The 21,852-nt window shown below is 41.1% G+C and overlaps 1 protein-coding gene across 7 annotated transcripts in view; it reads right to left on the bottom strand.

The window, feature by feature from the left end:
* ZNF536 (zinc finger protein 536) overlaps positions 1-21,852 on the bottom strand; it is a 1,069,084-nt gene that overhangs the window by 739,055 nt on the left and 308,177 nt on the right. For all 7 annotated transcript variants that reach the window (XM_063946047.1, XM_063946046.1, XM_063946048.1 and 4 more), the window contains one exon: positions 8,615-8,684. The gene's annotated coding sequence lies outside the window, so the exon portion shown is untranslated. The remainder of the gene's footprint in view (positions 1-8,614; positions 8,685-21,852) is intronic.

Here is a 21,852-nt window from a genome sequence, read left to right as displayed (position 1 = left end):
TGTAACATATAAATGCGCCAATTATGTGCCCCCCCCCCCTCTTCTTCAAAACCCTCTTTCACCGTGGATTAAGCAGGGGAGAGTCCGGGGAGCTTCCTCTCAGCGCTGTGCTGTGGAGAAAATGGCGCTGGTGAGTGCTGAGGGAGAAGCCCCGCCCCCTCGGCGGCGGGCTTCTGTCCCGCTCAAATATACTAAAAACTGGTGGGGGCTCTTTATATATACAGTGCCCAGCTGTATATATAATTATTTTTGCCAGAAAGAGGTTTATATGCTGCCCAGGGCGCCCCCCCTGCGCCCTGCACCCTTACAGTGACTGCCGTGTGTGAGGTGTATGGGAGCAATGGCGCACAGCTTCACTGCTGTGCGTTACCTCAGTGAAGATCATGAAGTCTTCTGCCGCCTCTGAAGTCTTCTTTTCTTCTCATACTCACCCGGCTTCTATCTTCCGGCTCTGTGAGGAGGACGGCGGCGCGGCTCCGGGACGAACTCCAGGGTGAGACCTGTGTTCTGACTCCCTCTGGAGCTAATGGTGTCCAGTAGCCTAAGAAGCAGAGCCTTGAAACTCAGAGAAGTAGGTCTGTTTCTCTCCCCTCAGTCCCTCAATGCAGGGAGTCTGTTGCCAGCAGAGCTCCCTGAAAATAAAAAACCTAACAAATATACTTTCTGACAGGAAACTCAGGAGAGCTCCCTGTAATGCACCCAGTCTCCTCTGGGCACAGTAGTAAACTGAGGTCTGGAGGAGGGGCATAGAGGGAGGAGCCAGTGCACACCAGATCTAAAGTCTTTCTTAAAGTGCCCATGTCTCCTGCGGAGCCCGTCTATCCCCATGGTCCTTACGGAGTCCTCAGCATACTCTAGGACGTAAGAGAAAATGGGGTACAGGTACCTGCTACATTCAGTGATTAGACAGCTGCTGGCTCCAGCACACGCCTGTGTCTCCAGTCCTGCAGTGTAAGCCTCCATCACTCATATACAGTGCGGTCAGTGAGTGAGGGTGTAATAATGGGTACAGGGACCTGCTACATTCAGTGTAGTAACCCAGTGGTGTAATAATGGAGGTTAGAGGTGATCGGACATTAATATACTGTATTACAATATAAGGAGGAAAAAATAAGATTTTACTCACCGGTAAATCTATTTCTCGTAGTCCGTAGTGGATGCTGGGACTCCGTAAGGACCATGGGGAATAGCGGCTCCGCAGGAGACTGGGCACAACTAAAGAAAGCTTTAGGACTACCTGGTGTGCACTGGCTCCTCCCACTATGACCCTCCTCCAGACCTCAGTTAGGATACTGTGCCCGGAAGAGCTGACACAATAAGGAAGGATTTTGAATCCCGGGTAAGACTCATACCAGCCACACCAATCACACCGTATAACTCGTGATACTATATCCAGTTAACAGTATGAAATATAACTGAGCCTCTCAACAGATGGCTCAACAATAACCCTTTAGTTAGGCAATAACTATAAACAAGTATTGCAGACAATCCGCACTTGGGATGGGCGCCCAGCATCCACTACGGACTACGAGAAATAGATTTACCGGTGAGTAAAATCTTATTTTCTCTGACGTCCTAAGTGGATGCTGGGACTCCGTAAGGACCATGGGGATTATACCAAAGCTCCCAAACGGGCGGGAGAGTGCGGATGACTCTGCAGCACCGAATGAGCAAACTCTAGGTCCTCCTCAGCCAGGGTATCAAACTTATAGACTCTTGCAAAAATGTTTGAACCCGACCAAGTAACAGCTCGGCAAAGTTGTAAAGCCGAGACCCCTCGGGCAGCCGTCCAAGAAGAGCCCACTTTCCTCGTGGAATGGGCTTTTACAGATTTAGGGTGCGGCAGTCCAGCCGCAGAATGTGCAAGTTGAATCGTGCTACAGATCCAGCGAGCAATAGTCTGCTTAGAAGCAGGAGCACCCAGCTTGTTGGGTGCATACAGGATAAATAGCGAGTCAGTTTTCCTGACTCCAGCCGTCCTGGAAACATATACTTTTCAGGGCCCTGACTACGTCCAGTAACTTGGAATCCTCCAAGTCCCAAGTAGCCGTAGGCACCACAATAGGTTGGTTCACATGAAAAACTGATACCACCTTAAGAAGGAATTGGGAACGAGTCCTCAATTCCGCCTTATCCATATAAAATACAGATAAGGGCTTTTGTATGACAAAGCCGCCAATTCTGATACACGCCTGGCCGACGCCAAGGCCCACAGCATGACCACTTTCCACGTGAGGTATTGTAGCTCCACGGATTTAAGTGGCTCAACCCAATGCGACTTCAGGAAATCCAACACCACGTTGAGATCCCACGGTGCCACTTGAGGCACAAACGGGGGCTGACTATGCAGCACTCCCTTAACAAAAGTCTGAACTTCAGGCAGTGAAGCCAGTTCTATTTTGGAAGAAAATCGATAGAGCCGAAATCTGGACCTTAATGGAACCCAATTTTAGGCCCATAGTCACCTCTGACTGTAGGAAGTGTAGAAATCGACCTAGCTGAAATTCCTCCTTTTGGGGCCTTCCTGGCCTCACAGCACGCAACATATTTCCGCCATATGCGGTGATAATGGTTTGCGTTCACTTCTTTTCTAGCTTTAAATAGCGTAGGGATAACTTCCTCCGGAATGCCCTTTTCCTTCAGGATCCGGCGTTCAACCGCCATGCCGTCAAACGCAGCCGCGGTACGTCTTGGAACAGACAGGCCCCCTGCTGCAGCAGGTCCTGTCTGAGCGGCAGAGGCCATGGGTCCTCTGAGATCATTTCTTGGAGTTCTGGGTACCAAGCTCTTCTTGGCCAACCCGGAACAATGAGTATAGTTCTTACTCCTCTCCTTCTTATTATTCTCATTACCCTGGGTAAGAGAGGCAGAGAAGGGAACACATACACCGACTGGTACATCCACAGTGTTACCAGAGCGTCCACAGCTATCGCCTGAGGGTCCCTTGACCTGGCGCAATATCTTTGTAGCTTTTTGTTGAGGTGGGACGCCATCATGTCCACCTGTGGCCTTGAAAGTCTGCTTCTCAGTTGTCCACTCCGGGAATGAACACTGCTGACAGTGCTAACACATGATTTTCCGCCCATCGGAGAATCCTTGTGGCTTCTGCCATCGCCATCCTGCTTCTTGTGCCGCCCTGTCGGTTTACATGAGCGACCACCGTGATGTTGTCTGACTGGATCAGCACCGGCCGGTGTTGAAGCAGGGTCTAGCCTGACTTAGGGCATTGTAAATGGCCCTTAGTTCCAGAATATTTATGTGTAGGGAAGTCTCCTGACTTTTCCATAGCCTTGGAAGTTTCTTCCCTGTGTGACTGCCCCCCAGCCTCGAAGGCTGGCATCCGTGGTCACCAGGACCCAGTCCTGTATGCCGAATCTGCGGCCCTCTAGAAGATGAGCACTCTGCAGCCACCACAACAGCGACACCCTGGCCCTTGGAGACAGGGTTATCCGCCGATGCATCTGAAGATGCGACCCGGACCACTTGTCCAACAGATCCCACTGGAAGATCCTTGCATGGGACCTGGCGAATGGAATTTCTTCGTAAGAAGCTACCATCTTTCCCAGGGCTCGCGTGCATTGATGCACCGACACCTGTGTTTGTATTAGGAGGTCTCTGTCTAGAGACGACAACTCCTTGGACTTCTCCTCCGGGAGAAACCCTTTTTATCCTGTTCTGTGTCCAGAACCATACCCAGGAACAGTAGACGCGTCGTAGGAACCAGCTGCGACTTTGGAATATTCAGAATCCAGCCGTGCTGTTGTAGCACTTCCCGAGATAGTGCTACTCCGACGAACAACTGCTCCCTGGACCTCGCCTTTATAAGGAGATCGTCCAAGTACGGGATAATTATTTCGGCCATTACCTTGGAAAATACCTCGGTGCCGGGGACAGACCAACGGCAACGTCTGGAATTGGTAATGACAATCCTGTACCACAATTTTGAGGTACTCCTGGTGAAGAGGGTAAATAGGGACATGCAGGTAAGCATCCTTGATGTCCAGTGATACCATGAAATTCTCCAGGCTTGCAATAATCGCCCTGAGCGATTCCATTTTGAACTTGAACCTTCGTATATAAGTGTTCAAGGATTTCAATTTTAGAATGGGTCTCACCGAACCGTCTGGTTTCGGTACCACAACATTTTGGAATAGTAACCCCGGCCTTGTTGAAGGAGGGGTACCTTGATTTCACCTGCTGGAAGTACAGCTTGTGAATTGCCGCCAGTACTACCTTTCTCCGAGGGCAGCAGGCAAGGCTGATGTGAGGTAACGGCGAGGGGGAGTCGCCTCGAACTCCAGCCTGTATCCCTGTAATACTACTTGCAGAACCTAGGGATCCACCTGTGGGCAAGCCCACTAGTCCCTGAAGTTCCCGAGACGCGCCCCCACCGCACCTGTCTCCACCTGTGGAGCCCCAGCGTCATGCGGTGGACTCAGAGGAAGCGGGGGAAGATTTTTGATCCTGGGAACTGGCTGTCTGGTGCAGCTTTTTCCTTCTTCCCTTGTCTCTGTGCAGAAAGGAAGCGCCTTTGACCCGCTTGCTTTTCTGAAGCCGAAAGGACTGTACCTGAAAATACGGTGCTTTCTTAGGCTGTGAGGAAACCTGAGGTAAAAATTTTCTTCCCAGCTGTTGCTGTGGATACGAGGTCCCAGAGACTATCCCCAAACAATTCCTCACCCTTATAAGGCAGAATCTCCATGTGCCTTTTAAAGGCAGCATCACCTGTCCACTGCCGGGTTTCTAATACCCTCCTGGCAGAATGGACATTGCATTAATTCTGGATGCCAGCCGGCAAATATCCCTCTGTGCATCCTTCATATATAAGACGACGTCTTTAATATGCTCTATGTTAGCAAAATATTATCCCTGTCTAGGGTATTAATATTATCTGACAGGGTATCAGACCACGCTGCAGCAGCACTATTTATGCTGAGGCAATTGCAGGTCTCAGTATAGAACCTGAGTGTGTATATACAGACTTCAGGATAGCCTCCTGCTTTTTATCAGCAGGCTCCTTCAAGGTGGCCGTATCCTAAGACGGCAGTGCCACCTTTTTTGACAAACGTGTGAGCGCCTTATCCACCCTAGGGGATATCTCCCAACGTGACCTATCCTCTGGCGGGAAATGATACGCCATCAGTAACTTTTTAGAAATTACCAGTTTCTTATCGGGGGAACCCACGCTTCTTTACACACTTCATTCACTCATCTGATGGGGGAACAAAACACTGGCTGCTTTTTCTCCCCAAAAATAAAACCCTTTTTATGTGGTACTTGGGTTCATGTCAGAAATGTGTAACACATTTTTCATTGCCGAGATCATGCAACGGATGTTCCTAGTGGATTGTGTATATATCTCAACCTCGTCGACACTGGAGTCAGACTCCGTGTCGACATCTGTGTCTGCCATCTGAGGTAACGGGCGTTTTTTGAGCCCCTGATGGCCTTTGAGACGCCTGGGCAGGCGCGGGCTGAGAAGCCGGCTGTCCCACAGCTGTTACGTCATCCAGCCTTTTATGTAAGGAGTTGACATTGTCGGTTAATACCTTCCACCTATCCATCCACTCTGGTGTAGGCCCCACAGGGGGCGACATCCCATTTATCGGCCTCTGCTCCGCCTCCACGTAACCTTCCTCATCCAACATGTCGACACAGCCGTACCGACACACCGCACACACACAGGGAATGCTCTGACTGAGGACAGGACCCCACAAAGTCCTTTGGGGAGACAGAGAGAGAGTATGCCAGCACACACCAGAGCGCTATATAATGCAGGGATTAACACTATAACTGAGTGATTTTTCCCCCATAGCTGCTTGTATACATATATTGCGCCTAAATTTAGTCCCCCCCCCTCTCTTTTTAACCCTTTGAGCCTGAAAACTACAGGGGAGAGCCTGGGGAGCTGTCTTCCAGCTGCACTGTGAAGAAAAAATGGCGCCAGTGTGCTGAGGGAGATAGCCCCACCCCTTTTTCGGCTGACTTTTCTCCCGCTTTTTTATGGATTCTGGCAGGGGTAATTTATCACATATATAGCCCTGGGACTATATATTGTGATGATTTGCCAGCCAAGGTGTCTTATATTGCCCTCAGGGCGCCCCCCCCCCCCCAGCGCCCTGCACCCATCAGTGACCGGAGTGTGAGGTGTGCATGAGGAGCAATGGCGCACAGCTGCAGTGCTGTGCGCTACCTTGTTGAAGACAGAAGTCTTCTGCCGCCGATTTTCCGGAACACTTCTTGCTTCTGGCTCTGTAAGGGGGCCGGCGGCGCGGCTCCGGGAACGAACACCAAGGTCGGGTCCTGCGGTCGATCCCTCTGGAGCTAATGGTGTCCAGTAGCCTAAGAAGCCCAAACTACCACCTGTTAGGTAGGTTCGCTTCATCTCCCCTTAGTCCCTCGCTGCAGTGAGTCTGTTGCCAGCAGATCTCACTGTAAAACAAAAAACCTAAATATACTTTCTTTCTAGGAGCTCAGGAGAGCCCCTAGTGTGCATCCAGCTCAGCCGGGCACAAGATTCTAACAGAGGAGGGTCATAGTGGGAGGAGCCAGTGCACACCAGTAGTCTAAAGCTTTCTTTAGTTGTGCCCAGTCTCCTGCGGAGCCGCTATTCCCCATGGTCCTTACGGAGTCCCAGCATCCACTTAGGACGTCAGAGAAACAACAAATGTAAGAGGCATAAATCAGGACTGGCAATATACTATCGCGCTATGCATTGTTTGTGGGAGGGGGGCCCTAAATTGGTATCTTGCTTAAGGCCCCATGAGGTCTAAATCCACCTCTGCCTTGCAGGCTCACTGCGCTGGTCACGCTGCGGGCACGGTGGCGCGCTATACTATTTATTCTCCCTCCAGGGGTGTCGTGCCCCCCCCCCAAGCGGGAGAATAGTTGTCGGTATGCCGGCATTCGGGATTCCAGTGTTGGTATGGTGAGCGCCGGGATCCAGACAGGCGGCATATCAAATGCATCACATGTATACACACTCGGGTTTCATTTTTTTTTGTTGGGAGACAAATAACCTATCAGTACATTTTTGGATTGTGGGAGGAAACCGGAGCACCGGCAGGAAACCCACGCAAGTACGGGGAGAATATACAAACTCCACACAGTTAAGGCCATGGTGGGAATTGTCCCATGACCTCAGTTCTGGGAGGCAGTAATGCTAACCACTACACCATCCGTGCTGCCCTGAACTCTTGTGTTTTTCAGATGGCAGCCGCCACTGTGCTACATTTGGGGGCACTGAATGCAGAAGACAAGTTATTCCTCTTTGTATCCAGATTAAATTCATTTATTTGTGCACGTCCTCATCCAACGTCAGCTAAATATATTGCACTTTTGTCGTCATTTGTTTTCTGTGCTTTTGGGCTATGTCTTCGTATCATCAGATACAGCTGTTTTCATTGCCCACGAATATAACGCCAAGCTGCTTTCTAGTTACAACTATAGGGGGTAATTCAGACCTGATCGCCAGCGCACGTTTTTTTGCATCCTTGCGATCAGGTAGTCGCCGCCTACAGGGTGAGGGTATCAGCAGTGTGCAGGGGTGCGATCGCATTTGTAGCAGAACTGCACAAACATCAGTTTGTGTAGTCTCTGCTCTGCCCAGGACTTACTCAGCCGCTCGATGATCGGTGCCGGAGCTGACGTCAGAAACCTTCCCTCCAAACGCCTGGTCCCTCCTGCGTTTTCCCGGACACTCATACAAAATGGTCAGTTGCCACCCACAAACGACCGTGATCGCTTTTTTCGCACAATCCCGTCGCTATGCACCGATGCCCGGTGCAGTCGTCTGACGCGCCGGAGCATTGCGACACATACACGTGCGCAGTACAGACCAGATCGCCAGCTGAGCGATCAGGTCTGATTTACGCCCTATATCCAATACAGAGAGAACAGGGTAAAATTGTGTCACATCCCGGGGCAATTAAATGAAACAGGAATGCCCAGTGATATGGCTACATGGCTAAAAAGCACAGAGGGGACCCAGACAGACACAAATGTGCATTTAGTAATGCTGCACGAGGCCTTGTACAAACCATTACATGAAAGTCACCTATAGGTGGGACACAGGTGTGTTACTACTGAGTAATACATAACCGAGGGAAGGGACAGAATGATATATTGTCACCTCCTGCGCAGCTGTTACATGACTCCATCACGGAAGCACCTAATTAATCTTCGGTTTTGTTCTGTGTGCAATGAATCCCACTTAGAAGTATAATGCAAATTATCATCCACGTCGCCCCCCTTTTAAGGATATCCTAGCACCAGGGACATAGTAATAAAGTGTCTGTAGATAAGGTGAGATCAAGTGTAACTAAATGTGCCATTATCGCACAGATCACAGCGTGTTTCCTATCGTCCGCCCGCTACGCTTCTCCCATTACTCACATCAAATACAGTAAAAGGTTGCGCTGAAGGATAGTGCTTGCAACAGCGTAAAGCATTTGGGTTGGAGAATGAGGGGCCCAGCGGCTGGAGAATATTCCTTATGCAAGATTAAAGAGCAGATAATAAGATACAATGCACAGAGAAAGTACAACATCATTATTACGCCACCCAAACACATGCAATACGGATTATTATTATTGCGCCAGGGCTGCGGACTCACCTGGGGATCTTGCGCTAGAAGTTCCGCTGCACGTTGGCTGATGCAGGATTACACATCACTCCGACCCGTTCTATGAGGAAAAGGAGATAGGGATAAATATACTGTACAGGGGTTGCTGGTGTTGCTTAGGATTTTACATACACATTAATATTATTATAATTAGTATTATTTGTATTAATGTAATTATATTATTGCCATCAAGTGCAGTATTTTCAAAGCATTGTCTACTATAGGTGGAGGCTGCCGCTCCGTGGCGTGAATATATAACCAGACAAATGGACAGGACCCAGTGACTGCACGGAGGCATGACGTGGCTCCTGCCTCGGTGGTGTCACTAGTTCCTAGAGAAGAGGGGCCTGTTTCAGAGTTGAAACAATGCAGATTTTTCCCAAGGTTCAGCAATTATCGCCAACCGCGCATGCACCTAAGTCCCAGTGCGCATGTGCTGCAATAGTCTTGCGACGACAGTACAGAAGTATTTGTGAATGGATTGACAGGCAGGAACCGTGTGTGGATGGCAACTCAAACGCAGGCGTGTCACAGCAGTTTTTCGGGGGTGTTTCAGCCTCCAACTGAGATCCCTCAGATACAGCCAAGGACTAAACTACAACAAAGTTGCATTACGAGGAACAATAGAGAAGCTGAGTATGAAATACAAGCAGTGATATCTCTACAGACCCCTGTGCCGGTGTGTGTCCATGCTGAATAAGATATAAGACCCCCATCAGAGCCAGTCTGACCTACAGTTCTCATCCCCCGGCCGTCTGGTGTGGCGAGGACGGCTCTTTCATTCTTCATTGGACATAACCAGCTCTTGAAGCTCTTTTAATTGACTTATAAAACATTCATAAAGATCCATCGCTTCTTAGCATCTAGCTGTATCCAGTGAGTATTACTATTTATATACCAAAGATTATTCAGGATTTAAAAAATAATAATGATTAAATAATAACTAATAAGAACTTGATATCGATATATTGTAAGGATCCAAAATCTGTCGCCTCATGAATCTCTTCCTAAAAAGGCACAGAGGACAGGGCTTACGGACGTATGGGAACACGCTGTTCTACTTTTCCTCATCCCTAAAATACATCTAACCTGGTTGCAGAACCAACGTACAGGAAGCAAGGAATAATGTAGCACTTCAAAGGGAAAATCCCACCCCACCCCACCCCACCCCCTCCCGCTGTTACTTTCATTTGCTTATTTAAGAACACCTGATCATTTTATTGTAGCAAATAAACATTGGGGGATGGTGGCGGGTGAATGAAGGACCAGACGGCTACCGTTTAAAAGTACATACCCTGCCTGCGCTTGTAGAGTGATAGGGGAGGAAGGTGTTGGTCAAGCGCAGTGCAAGTATAGTGGGGGCGTGTTCCTGAACTGCGACCAGAGACGGACCTATATAAGGTGGTCATTCCGAGTTGTTCGCTCGCTAGCAGTTTTTAGCAGCCGTGCAAACGCTATGCCGCCGCCCACTGGGAGTGTATTTTAGCTTAGCAGAAGTGCGAACGAAAGGATCGCAGAGCGGCTACAAAATAATTTTGTGCAGTTTCAGAGTAGCTCAAAACCTACTCAGCGCTTGCGATCCCTTCAGACTATTCAGTTCCTGTTTTGACGTCACGCCTGCGTTTTTTCGAACACTCCCTGAAAATGGTCAGTTGACACCCAGAAACGCCCTCTTCCTGTCAATCACTCTGCGGTCAGCTTCGCTAGACCTTGTGTGAAACTACATCATTTGTTGAAATAGTACGACGCACGTGCGCATTGCGCTGCATACGCATGCGCAGAAGTGCCTTTTTATGCCTGATCGCTGCGCAGCAAACAAAAGCAGCTAGCGAACAACTTGGAATGACTCCCTATGGCTGTAACCCATTGCAGGCGCCTGAGGACTTCTGCCACTACACACTAATAATGGTGAAGTCATCAGCACTAGCTTTCAGATTCTGATTGGCTAATGGTGGACTGACCTCCAAAAACAATTGGAGCTTTCTTCATAGTTCGTGCTTATATTATATGATTTTATGGGTTATGATTTTAGAATGTTTTTTCTTTTATTTTGCTGCTTTCATTCTTCGGACACGAGGCGGAAGAATATACCTGTTGTACGAGCGTATATAGGGCCTAATTCCGACCTGATTGCAGAAGCAACATTTTTCTCTAATGGGCAAAACCATGTGCACTGCAGGTGGGGCAGATGTAACATGTGCAGAGAGAGTTAGATTTGGGTGGGGTGTGGTCAAACTGAAATCTAAATTGCAGTGTAAAAATAAAGCAGCCAGTATTTACCCTGCACAGAAACAATATAACCCACCCAAATCTAACTCTCTCCGCACATGTTACATCTGCCCCACCTGCAGTGCACATGGTTTTGCCCATTACAGGAAGATTTTGCTGCTGTGATCAGGTCTGATTTAGGCCCATAAATTGTAACCTTGACATAAACCTTGTGCGTATCCCACTGCTGCCATATTATTATTACAAGGTTCTGTTTGGACACAAATTGCGCACAAGTCAGAATAAGCCCCTGCGTTTGCTTCTGGTGTGGAATGGCACTTTCACTACTGTATGGTAAGTGACATGCTGCTCAGTTCAGAGGTGGACGAAGAAGCGCACATCGCGTATATTGGCGGTCGTCCGTCTGCAATGTCATACAAACGCAGCCACTAAAGCGTATCCACCTCTGAATCACGTCTATAACGCGAGTCACCCGAAGTGTCTGTGAAAATACAATATATATCTGCAGAGATGTCCTGTACTTGCTACCAAACCCGGGTTCATGGGACAGATGTATTAAGCCTGGAGAAGTGATAAACCAGTGATACGTTAAGGTGATAACGCACCAGCCAATCAGCTCCAATGTGTAAATAGACAGTTAGGAGCTGATTGGCTGGTGCGTTATCACCTTGCACTTATCACTGGTTTATCACTTCTCCAGGCTTGATACATCTGCCCCTTTGTCTTAACTTTCAGAATAGGGGGAATGATAAAAAATGGAGTTAATGAAGTAACCGCACACGCAATGTGACAACTACAATACTGAGAGCTGCACACAGGTTACGAACTGAGCGCCCGGGAAGCCATGATAATTATAAGCATTCCTGCTACCGATATACAAAATCCGCTTTATAACCCAAAATCAAGAGCGAGGTCTACAGCAATCACCATCTACAAAGACTGTGAACTCTTCTCTGCCGTCTGATTATGCAAAACTAAATAGACCTAAATAGACCCCAGCCTTCTGCAAATTATGTGCACTGTTCTCTAAATGATGACGAAGCCTGTAATTTCACAGCAATGAGAAGGTTATTAATCCTCATCCTTGTGGACAATGATGTGAGAAATTCACTAGATTTCACAATTGGGTCCATTTAAAATAAAATAATAATAATAAAAAAAACCTCAGCCACCATGTTTATTTAACAAAGCTACGCAGGTCTCACGGCGGCCAGGGGCAATTAGCACAATTACAGGGATCTTTCGGAAGGCGTAACAATTTATCAGAAGCCCTGCACAGAAGCGCGGCGCTCATTGCGGCACGTGATTCGGCCCGGGAACGGATCTGGAATTGCCGCTCCATGGTCTGGCGCAGGAAGACAGCGACGCCGGAGTAGCTGAGTCGTCTCTGTCTTATTTCTCATCTGATCACTTTAAGAAACACCCAGATCGGTGCTTCATACCCAGTTAGGCTAATTTGCAGCTTCTTAGAGTATCATGTTAAATAACTCAATCCCCTAATTAGGACAGCATGCAACCTCGGTTATGGGTCTCTGAACACCCACTACTACTTCAACGCAGAACAAATCCGCTGCTAAGATCCAACTCTATATGACGCCAAGCATCCACATCCTGGTCACAGCATGGTACGTTTCCCGGAAGTCTGATCTGACCTTCACCAGGTGCTAGGGTACATAAATGTCAGTGGTGAGCCCTAGGGTCACCTTCAGCCCTCCGAGCCTTCACCTGCAGCCCCCTGCTCCTTCCTGCGTTATTACCAGATATACACACTGTAGCTACATAGTGAGGACTACATAGGGGCAATACTATGGAGTTCATTCTGTGTGTTGACTTTTTACTGTTCCAGACACTCAACAATAACACACAGTGCTGACACAGGTGGCCCTTCCTACCACGAGGTGAGGCTCTCGTCTGCAGCGCCACCATCCTTGGGGAAGCAGAGACAAGGGGGTAATTCCGATCTGATAGCTGGGCTGCGTTTTTTGCAGATAGTCGCCACCTACAGGGGGAGGGGAAAAGCCTGTGCAAGTGTACGATCGCTTCGTTAGCAGAGCTGCACAAAAATCAGTTTGTGCAGTCTCTGCACCTGATCGGTGCTGGAGCTGACGTCAGACACCCTCCCTCAAAACGCCTGAGCCCACCTGCGTTTTTCTGGACACTCCCTGAAAATGGTCAGTTGCCACCCACAAACGGCCTCTTCCTGTCAATCTCCCTGTGAACGCCCGTGCGACTGGATCTTTCACACCATCCCATGACAGGGCGCCAATTCCCGTAGCAGCCGTCCGTCACGCCGGCGCAGTGTGGCTCAGATGCGAAAACGCACAGCAGCGATCACAACTGAATTACCGCCAAGGTTCCCAGCTCCCCTTACAGCTCATTCCACACAACGCATGAAGGCTGTAATACAGGTTGTCGTATACATAAGAGAAACAAGCAGCATTCGCACATACAGTATATGCAAACGTTTCAGAAAGATTTCACAGATACAGTTGTTATTAATGTAGCAACCAGGTTGTTTTCCCACATACAGTAGATTGTAGCAACAAACAAACAAACAAACAAACAAACACAAACAAACAAACAAGTAACTGTATCTGGAACAATCCATGTTACAATGCAAGGGGAGCAAATACATTGACTATTTTTGCATGCAGTGTAAATACTGACTGCTTCTGCATGTTGCCTATAAATGCCATACTGCTTTATTACTACATTGCTATTTAGATTTGGGTTTGGACACGCCCCTCCCATATCTACATCCCTCTGCACATGTTACATCCTGGTGTTACCAAGGTGCACATTTACCTGCTCTTCTCTGCTTTGCTTACAAGTCATCATCAGCCCCTGTAGGTCTATGGACAGGCACCAAAGTCATCCTGTTCTAGGGTGGGATGTATCACCTATTACATTTTGATTGCGATATGTCCCGCCGCTGATTGCAAGCATACCGATGTTTAGTAACACGGGGGTAATTCAGAGTTGATCGCAGCAGCAAATTTGTTAGCAGTTGGGCAAAACCATGTGCACTGCAGGGAGGGCAGATGTAAAATGTGCAGAGAGAGTTAGATTTGGGTGGGGTGTGTTCAAACTGAAATTAAAATTGCAGGGTAAAAATAAAGCAGCCAGTATTTACCCTGCACAGAAACAAAATAACCCACCCAAATCTAACTCTCTCTGCACATGTTACATCTGCCCCACCTGCAGTGCACATGGTTTTACCCAACTGTTAACAAATTTGCTGCTGCGATCAGCTCTGAATTACCCCCTCAGTATACATGTACAATTGTGATTAAAATTGCAAATGACAGCTCTTATTGAAAGATGAGAGAACTTCCGGGGTTATGACCTTTTGGATCCCGGAGTGATACGGAAAGATGCCCATAGGATTCTATTATTGCCTATCAAGAAAAGTTTTGATTTTTGGAGCTTTATGGTAATTGTATGGATATGGGAAAGCACAATTTGCCATTAATACGTCCTACTCCCAGTGAGAAAATGACTGAAAGCAGAGAGTACAATAGCATATACTGAGAAGCACCATACAGCAAATACAGAGCTAAATATGACAAGTTCTATAATGTGCAAACATTAACACACACACACACACACACACACACACACACACACACACACACACACACATACATGAATATGCTGTGACATTATAATTTACGTCATATTATTGGCACTGCGGTGGGCCCGTCTACGCACCCTGCAGAGAAGGCATTTTGGGGCATATCAAAGCTTGGAGAGTGATAAATTGGAGAGAGATAAAGTACCGGCCAATCAGCTCCTGTCATTTTTCAAACACAGGCTGTAACATGACAGTTAGGAGCTGATTGGCTGGTACTTTTTTCTGTCTCCAAGCTTTGATACATATGCCCCTTTGTTTCCTGGACGCTATTTATGACTCTGCAGTGGCAACACTGGTTCTTAGTGAATATACAGTGTGAATAACCGGTGATCCCACTGAGCGGAGGAGACGGGAAGCACCTTTAATGACAGCACCTGCTCCTCACAAGCTAAAACCTCTCACTCCCTTCCAAGAAACGCCCACGTCACTAAATGGACACAGCCAAGGCGCAAAATCTCGCTGATGGTTTCCGATCCTCCCACGTAAGAGAAAAAATACAAGTGAACAACAGCTGGGGCGACATCCACCAGGTCTGCGTTCCTGTATCTTTAATAAACCGATCCTGGTGCACGTTAACAGTGTTGAAAATTCAATTGGAAACTCTTTGTCTGTTGTCTGCTTACTCTAAAGATGGTCTTTCTTAAACAACAGAAGCACCAAGGAGTCGTTAGGGCGCTCTCTTCATTACTTCAAAAAACCAATCATTAGACACCAGAGTATATACGTAATTAGAAAATCACTTCCTTTGCAATCCAAGCTAAGTAGTTTACATACTGTAATTACAGGGACAAAATCAATTTTTAATCATTTCACTGATTGGGCTCATCAGCACTGTGGGAACGCTGTAACCTGCTTGTTGTGCACAAGCAACATCTGGGCTTCAACAATTACCCTTTGTTTGCTACAATATTCCTTAAATCTTTTTTTTTTCTTTACATATATAATGCATAAAGGATGGAACACAATATATCTATAGGGGCTGAATATTACATAAGATAATCCTTGATGAAGAAATGCTGTAAGTAGAACTTGCTGTGAATCTAGGGTTGGCTAGGACGTGCACGTTAATAGTACACTTGCTGGGATTGTGTTGGCTTTTTTTCTCCTTTTTTTTTTTTTCTTTTTTTTTCTCTCTTGTAAAATAAAAGTATCTGATTGTTTTAAAGAAGCATTCAGCTGGCTAATTGTTCCGTAGCTAACACATGGTGTTCAAACAACCCACACATTACAAAAAGCTCATCTGGAATATAATGCCCAACTATTACTGCGCTGGGTTTATACTTTTTCCCCCTCCTCCCTAATATAAATGAATGGATTTTTATCAAAATTAAAAGGGAAATTCAGAGAAGGCTGAGGATGTGTGAAAAATAGATGGTATGAATTGGCAAGGCGAGCCTAAGCATTTTGTTCTCTTAATAGGAAATGACCTCATTTACACTGGGGTAATAATTAGCACCGCTTCAGTGACAGTTAAGAAAAAAAAAAGTTTTCGGCATAATAAAGCAGAATGGCTTTTGTTGGAGATTTAGCACTGAGTATTAACCCTTGCCAGGCACAAAAAAAGGCTAATGATAAATTATCAACGTGCACGTTTCTCTTCTGACTAGTGCCAGCTTTAGTTGTTTTCTTGTTTTAGGATTTAATGGACCACTAAGGCTAAAATATAATAATGGCATGTAAAATCTACATTAGCAGGACTTGCGTTACTACTAGACATTATATTTACATTGTTATCAGTGATCTGTACTTAATAATATAGAATAATGTATATATACTCAATAATATAGAATAAGGTATCTGTACTCAATAATATAGATTAAGGTATCTATACTCAATAATATAGATTAAGGTATCTATACTCAATAATATAGATTAAGGTATCTATACTCAATAATATAGAATAAGGTATCTTTACTCAATAATATAGATTAAGGTACCTGTACTCAATAATATAGAATAAGGTATCTATACCCAATAATATAGATTAAGGTATCTATACTCAATAATATAGATTAAGGTATCTGTACTCAATAATATAGAATAAGGTATCTATACCCAATAATATAGATTAAGGTATCTATACTCAATAATATAGATTAAGGTATCTATATTCAATAATATAGAATAAGGTATCTATATTCAATAATATAGAATAAGGTATCTGTACTCAATAATATAGATTAAGGTATCTATACTCAATAATATAGAATAAGGTATCTATACTCAATAATATAGATCAAGGTATCTATACTCAATATAGAATAAGGTATCTGTACTCAATAATATAGAATACGGTATCTATACTCAATAATATAGATTAAGGTATCTATACTCAATAATATAGATTAAGGTATCTATACTCAATAATATAGAATAAGGTATCTATACTCAATAATATAGATTAAGGAATCTATACTCAATAATATAGATTAATGTATCTATACCCAATAATATAGATTAAGGTATCTATACTCAATAATATAGATTAAGGTATCTATACTCAATAATATAGAATAAGGTATCTATACTCAATAATATAGATTAATGTATCTATACTCAATAATATATAATAATGTATCTATACTCATAAATATAGAATAAGGTATCTATACTCAATAATATAGATTAAAATATCTAAACTCAATAATATAGATTAATGTATCTATACCTAATAATATAGAATAAGTTATCTATACTCAATAATATAGATTAATGTATCTATACTCAATAATATAGAAAAAGGTATCTATACTCAATAATATAGATTAATGTATCTATACTCAATAATATAGAAAAAGGTATATACACTCAATAATATAGATTAATGTATCTGTACTCAATAATATAGATTAAGGTATCTATACTCAATAATATAGATTAAGGTATCTGTACTCAATAATATAGATTAAGGTATCTGTACTCAATAATATAGAATAAGGTATCTGTACTCAATAATATAAATTAAGGTATCTATACTCAATAATATAGATTAAGGTATCTGTACCCAATAATATAGATTAAGGTATCTATACCCAATAATATAGAATAAGGTATCTATACCCAATAATATAGATTAAGGTATCTATACCCAATAATATAGAATAAGGTATCTATACCCAATAATATAGATTAAGGTATCTATACGCAATAATATAGAATAAGGTATCTATACTCAATAATATAGAATAAGGTATCTATACCCAATAATATAGATTAAGGTATCTATACCCAATAATATAGATTAAGGTATCTATACCCAATAATAAAGAATAAGGCATCTATACCCAATAATATAGATTAAGGTATCTATACCCAATAATATGGAATAAGGTATCTATACTCAATAATATAGAATAGGGTATCTGTACTCAATAATATAGAATAAGGTATCTATACCCAATAATATAGATTAAGGTATCTATACTCAATAATATAGAATAAGGTATCTATACTCAATAATATAGATTAAGGTATCTATACTCAATAATATAGAATAAGGTATCTGTACTCAATAATATAGAATACGGTATCTATACTCAATAATATGGATTAAGGTATCTATACTCAATAATATAGAATAAGGTATCTGTACTCAATAATATAGAATAAGGTATCTATACTCCATAATATAGATTAAGGTATCTATACTCAATAATATAGATTAAGGTATCTAAACTCAATAATATAGAATAAGGTATCTGTACTCAATAATATAGAATAAGGTATCTATACTCAATAATATAGAATAAGGTATCTATACTCAATAATATAGATTAAGGTATCTATACTCAATAATATAGAATAAGGTATCTGTACTCAATAATATAGAATAAGGTATCTATACTCAATAATATAGATTAAGATATCTATACTCAATAATATAGAATAAGGTATCTATACTCAATAATATAGAATAAGGTATCTGTACTCAATAATATAGATTAAGGTATCTATACTCTAATATAGATTAAGGTATCTATACTCAATAATATAGAATAAGGTATCTATACCCAATACTATAGAATGAGGTATCTATCTATACCCAATAATATAGATTAAGGTATCTATACCCAATAATATAGAATAAGGTATCTATACCCAATAATATAGATTAAGGTAGCTATACCCAATAATATAGAATATGGTATCTATACTCAATAATACAGATTAAGGTATCTGTACTCAATAATATAGAATAAGGTATCTGTACTCAATAATATAGAATAAGGTATCTATACTCAATAATACAGATTAAGGTATCTGTACTCAATAATATAGAATAAGGTATCTGTACTCAATAATATAGATTAAGGTATCTATACCCAATAATATAGAATACGGTATCTATACCCAACAATATAGATTAAGGTATCTATAGTTATACCCAATAATATAGAATAAGGTATCTATACCCAATAATATAGAATAAGGTATCTATGCCCAATAATATAGAATAAGGTATCTATGCCCAATAATATAGAATACGGTATCTATACCCAATAATATAGATTAAGGTATCTGTACTCAATAATATAGAATAAGGTATATATACTCAATAATATAGAATAAGATATATATACTCAATAATATAGAATAAGGTATCTATACTCAATAATACAGATTAAGGTATCTATACCCAATAATATAGAATACGGTATCTATACCCAATGATATAGATTAAGGTATCTGTACTCAATAATATAGAATAAGGTATATATACTCAATAATATAGAATAAGGTATCTATACCCAATAATATAGAATAAGGTATCTGTACTCAATAATATAGATTAAGGTATCTATACCCAATAATATAGAATACGGTATCTGTACTCAATAATATAGATTAAGGTATCTGTACTCAATAATATAGAATAAGGTATCTGTACTCAATAATATAAATTAAGGTATCTATACTCAATAATATAGATTAAGGTATCTGTACCCAATAATATAGATTAAGGTATCTATACCCAATAATATAGAATAAGGTATCTATACCCAATAATATAGATTAAGGTATCTATACCCAATAATATAGAATAAGGTATCTATACCCAATAATATAGATTAAGGTATCTATACGCAATAATATAGAATAAGGTATCTATACTCAATAATATAGAATAAGGTATCTATACCCAATAATATAGATTAAGGTATCTATACCCAATAATATAGATTAAGGTATCTATACCCAATAATAAAGAATAAGGCATCTATACCCAATAATATAGATTAAGGTATCTATACCCAATAATATGGAATAAGGTATCTATACTCAATAATATAGAATAGGGTATCTGTACTCAATAATATAGAATAAAGTATCTATACCCAATAATATAGATTAAGGTATCTATACTCAATAATATAGAATAAGGTATCTATACTCAATAATATAGATTAAGGTATCTATACTCAATAATATAGAATAAGGTATCTGTACTCAATAATATAGAATACGGTATCTATACTCAATAATATGGATTAAGGTATCTATACTCAATAATATAGAATAAGGTATCTGTACTCAATAATATAGAATAAGGTATCTATACTCCATAATATAGATTAAGGTATCTATACTCAATAATATAGATTAAGGTATCTAAACTCAATAATATAGAATAAGGTATCTGTACTCAATAATATAGAATAAGGTATCTATACTCAATAATATAGAATAAGGTATCTATACTCAATAATATAGATTAAGGTATCTATACTCAATAATATAGAATAAGGTATCTGTACTCAATAATATAGAATAAGGTATCTATACTCAATAATATAGATTAAGATATCTATACTCAATAATATAGAATAAGGTATCTATACTCAATAATATAGAATAAGGTATCTGTACTCAATAATATAGATTAAGGTATCTATACTCTAATATAGATTAAGGTATCTATACTCAATAATATAGAATAAGGTATCTATACCCAATACTATAGAATGAGGTATCTATCTATACCCAATAATATAGATTAAGGTATCTATACCCAATAATATAGAATAAGGTATCTATACCCAATAATATAGATTAAGGTAGCTATACCCAATAATATAGAATATGGTATCTATACTCAATAATACAGATTAAGGTATCTGTACTCAATAATATAGAATAAGGTATCTGTACTCAATAATATAGAATAAGGTATCTATACTCAATAATACAGATTAAGGTATCTGTACTCAATAATATAGAATAAGGTATCTGTACTCAATAATATAGATTAAGGTATCTATACCCAATAATATAGAATACGGTATCTATACCCAACAATATAGATTAAGGTATCTATAGTTATACCCAATAATATAGAATAAGGTATCTATACCCAATAATATAGAATAAGGTATCTATGCCCAATAATATAGAATAAGGTATCTATGCCCAATAATATAGAATACGGTATCTATACCCAATAATATAGATTAAGGTATCTGTACTCAATAATATAGAATAAGGTATATATACTCAATAATATAGAATAAGGTATATATACTCAATAATATAGAATAAGGTATCTATACTCAATAATACAGATTAAGGTATCTATACCCAATAATATAGAATACGGTATCTATACCCAATGATATAGATTAAGGTATCTGTACTCAATAATATAGAATAAGGTATATATACTCAATAATATAGAATAAGGTATCTATACCCAATAATATAGAATAAGGTATCTGTACTCAATAATATAGATTAAGGTATCTATACCCAATAATATAGAATACGGTATCTATACCCAATAATATAGATTAAGGTATCTGTACTCAATAATATAGAATAAGGTATCTGTACTCAATAATATAGATTAAGGTATCTGTACTCAATAATATAGAATAAGGTATCTGTACTCAATAATATATATTAAGGTATCTATACCCAATAATATAGAATACGGTATCTATACCCAATAATATAGATTAAGGTATCTATACCCAATAATATAGAATAAGGTATATATACTCAATAATATAGATTAAGGTATCTGTACTCAATAATATAGAATAAGGTATCTATACCCAATAATATAGAATACGGTATCTATACCCAATAATATAGAATAAGGTATCTATACCCAATAATATAGAATACGGTATCTATACCCAATAATATAGATTAATGTATCTATAGTTATACCCAATAATATAGAATAAGGTATCTATACCCAATAATATAGAATAAGGTATATATACTCAATAATATAGATTAAGGTATCTATACCCAATAATATAGAATACGGTATCTATACCCAATAATATAGAATAAGGTATATATACTCAATAATATAGATTAAGGTATCTATACCCAATAATATAGAATACGGTATCTATAC

Source organism: Pseudophryne corroboree, chromosome 11 (genome assembly GCF_028390025.1).
Source record: "Pseudophryne corroboree isolate aPseCor3 chromosome 11, aPseCor3.hap2, whole genome shotgun sequence".
Lineage (NCBI taxonomy): Eukaryota > Metazoa > Chordata > Amphibia > Anura > Myobatrachidae > Pseudophryne > Pseudophryne corroboree.
The sequence above is the reverse complement of the archived record's forward strand: the minus strand, read 5'-3'. Positions and strand labels throughout refer to the sequence as shown.